The following is a 3,791-nucleotide window of genomic DNA, read 5'->3' as shown; positions in this document are numbered from 1 at the left end:
GCCCTGCTACCACAAGATATGCACCTCTCTTTCACCATTGTGTCTGTTTTGGAGCCAGGTGTCTACTGACTGACCCTTTTCAAACCCTGAGCCACATTGAGCTTTTCCTCTTTTAAGGGGATATCTTCAGGTACGTTGTTACAACTACTGAAATCTGACCCACACAGCTACTGTGTTACACTTACAGCTACAAGTTGCTGTTCAGAGTTCCCAGAACATTAACATTTTTGGAAAGAAAGCACTAGTGGCAACCCCAAAGATGGAGGAGACATTGTAGAGACATCTGAAAAGGGGAAGGTGCATGTTCTAGCATGTGGCTCCTCGTTGATCTCTGTGGAACAGAGACAGGAAAAGAAGGACAGAAAAGTCACACTCTCAGCACACACCAGTTCCCATCATCTGAAAAGCTAGATGAATTGTGAAGGATTCCTTTCTGAGAGAAGAAATGGAAAATTCAGTGGAAATCGCAACCTTAACGTTAAGGTTCTGTCTAAACCTGAGTTGACTCTAGCTTTAACAGGTTCAGTGGTTTCAGCCCAAGGTACATGTCCTAACCTCTAGATTCTATGAATGTGACCCCATTTGGCAAAAAAAAAAAATCCTTTGCATATGTATTTAGTGAAGGATCATGAGGTCATTTTCCTGGGTTAACTTGGATCCTAAATCCAATGGCAGTGTCCCCAAATGGTACAGAAAGTGTGTCATAGAAATAGAGGAGAAGCCATGGGACACTAGACCCAGGAAGTGGAGTGGTGGGGCCGTAGCCCAAGGGACAACGGGAGCCCTAGGAGGTGGAAGAAGCAAGGGAATTCTAATTCTTCTCTGGAGCCTGTGGAAGAACTGGAAACCATTAAAATGGATTGAGTGGTTACCAGTAAAAGTTACATTCTTGTGCTCAGTCTAAGCATAAAGATTTAGCATATGAAAACATGCTGGAGGCAGAAACATACAGATTCTCAATCTCTGTCTGTTTCTCTCTCTCTCTCTCTCTCTCTCTCTCTCTCTCTCTCTCTCTTTCTCTCTTGCTTGTTCTCTATCTCTCTGCCACTGTCTCTGTCTTGGTCTTTGTCTGTCTCTCTATCTCTGTCTCTTTGTCTGTCTGTCTGTGTCTGTGTCTCTCTGTCTCTGTGTCTCTCTCTCTGTCTCTCTCTCTCTCTCTCTCTCTCTCTCTCTCTCTCTCTCTCTCTCTCTCTCTCTCTCTCCCTCAAAACCCAATCACTTTCTTTCTTTTTTCAAAATTTTATTGATAAACAGCAATGAGACAGTTTCAAATCAAATCGGAAGTATAGTTTCAACAAATAATACACTGCATATATTCTTCTTAGTGGTTAATTGCTGTACAAGATGCGGACTTGTGATCCTATTTACAAACACCATTAGAACAAATCATTCTATTCATTAAGAGAATGCAACTATATATCTATGCCAACCACTTTGAATACACAGATACAAAATGGACCTTCATTGGTATACTCCATTTTTTCTAAGTTCCGTTATTGAATATTATAGGTGTGTAAACTCAGCAAAATATTCTAAAAGAGTCCAGTAGCCCATAATAGCTTTGGGTCTTCTGTTTAACTGGCAATGTCAGAAATTGTTGACCTGAGTCCCCCACAGCTCAACTTAACAGCATGGCTCTACTTTCTATATTCCGTCTTCATACTTTTCTACTGGATGGTTAAGACCAAGGTAAAGCAGGACCTGTGCAACAAGAGTTGTAGCTTTTGGGTCTGAGAAGGTCAGTGAAATGCCCTCAGGATTTATCCTGAGATCCTGTACCTCAGATTGTAGAACCTTTGTCAGTGTCAGCCATGTGGATGAGTCACGGCCATTGCTTGGCCAATGTGCTCTCTGTGAAAGCCTGAGAGAGTGTCTTCTCCCCATGTGTCTCTCCTTAGGCACACTCTACGTCATTGATCACTCAATCACTTTCTTTTACTAAAGCTTCAGTGATTCTTCCATTGGTCTATATCTGTAATATTTGAAGATAAAAATCTAGTGGTTTTTTCATTTCTTCTATCATTTATTTTTTTTATTCTCTCTCTCTTTATTAAATCTTCTATTCATTTCTTTGTTACAGGGTCTCGCTCTGCAGCCAGGACACATAACGATCCTTCTGTCTCAGCCGCCCCAGCACTGGGACTAGAGGCATGTGCAGTACTGGGGACTGAACCCAGGTCCTTGTGCTTGCCAGTCAGGTGCTTAATCCACTGAGCTACCTCTCCTTCCCCTATTCTCTCTTTTAAAGAAGAAAAGAAATGAACAGAAGCCCAGTGGCAACATCTTCACACCCTTAACCCTTGCCTTTTGGATGTCAGATCTCCTAGGCATGGCCTTTTGATTATTTTTCTCCTTCTTGTCCTTATTATAGCCTGGGGCAACTGTGAGATTCAAAATCATGCTTCAACATTACAGCATAGAGAATGACACGTAGTAAGTTCAGAATAAATAGTCTCTATAGTAACAACTAGCAGCTCACATTTACTAAAGGACCTGAAGTACTTAAAAATCAGATGAAAGATTCCACAGGATTACAAATCCTCTCTTTGGCTCTTTTCATAGAGTTCATTTCACAGGGACAATGTCCATTTTCCCAGAAGCTATGTGTTTTGCTAAACATGTTCTTTGACTACAACCGTGCTGCTTTCTAAATTTCTTTTGCTGTTGTGGATAAATTAATTGTCACAGGAGAACAGATAGGTGCAGAGAAGTTGCACCAGGAAAGACCTAACTGAATATTTGGTAATCAGACCCTGCGAACGAAGGCGAAACCACGAAATCACAGGTGCTTGCTTACACTCTTAAGTGCAAGAGATTCCGGCCCTGAATGATTCAAGAATGTTCTGTTTCTCTCCCCACTTTTAGAAAGTTATTGGGCTGATGCCTAATCAGATATGGCCAAACAGCATTATGAAAATGACTTTCAAAGCTATTTCCATTAGAACACTTACTGGGGCACCAATGAAATATTTAATTCCTCATTATGGAAAAGGACAATTTTCCACGGAGCAAAATAGAACAGGAATTCGTTAAGTGACAACAGGCATTAGGTGGGCTCTAGAGAATACATCTGTATAAAATTGTAGTTTGATTTTTATCACTGCTCAATAAAAAAAAAAAAAAAAAAAAAAAAAAAAAAAAACAAAGCCAAATCCCACTTCTCAATGATCTTTGACATGTCTGTAACACCGGCCTGTCTTCAGAGATCATCAGGAAAACTCTTTGAGGCTCACTCTGAAATTAAATACGCATTTATAAAGCCAGGATTATCAACCTGGCCTCTGCAGACTTTCTTGTAAATAGACAGAAAAGGAATATTGTAGAGTTTTGTCTTGAAGAAGCAAAGTTGAGAGTGTTATGTCGGTAGCTGTTGAGATGTCTAACCATTCAAACTATGCCAAGAAAAAATACTGTGACTATTTAAAGAGGCTAGTAAGAGTAGTCACAGAGGGCTGGGGAGATAGCTCAGTGGTCTAAGGGCCTGCCTGGAAGCACAAGGAACGGAGTTCAATCCCTGTTACCACATGCCATGCCAGCCCCTAAACCGGGCAGGGTGGTACAAGCATGTAATCCCAGCACTGGGGAAGTGGAGGCAGGATGATCGCTAGGACTCCAAGCTGCATAGTAAGACACTGCACCAAGTAAATAAATAATTTCTTTTAGAAAAAAAATCAAACACATAGAGCCAGTGTGGGTGTGCACGCCTGGCATCTCAGCACTGGGAAGGCTGAGGCAGGAGGATCATTGTGAATTTGAGACCAGCCTGGGCTAGAAAGTGAACTGAAGTCCAG

Source organism: Octodon degus, unplaced genomic scaffold (genome assembly GCF_000260255.1).
Source record: "Octodon degus isolate 3935 unplaced genomic scaffold, OctDeg1.0 scaffold00303, whole genome shotgun sequence".
NCBI lineage: Eukaryota > Metazoa > Chordata > Mammalia > Rodentia > Octodontidae > Octodon > Octodon degus.
The sequence above is the reverse complement of the archived record's forward strand: the minus strand, read 5'-3'. Positions refer to the sequence as shown.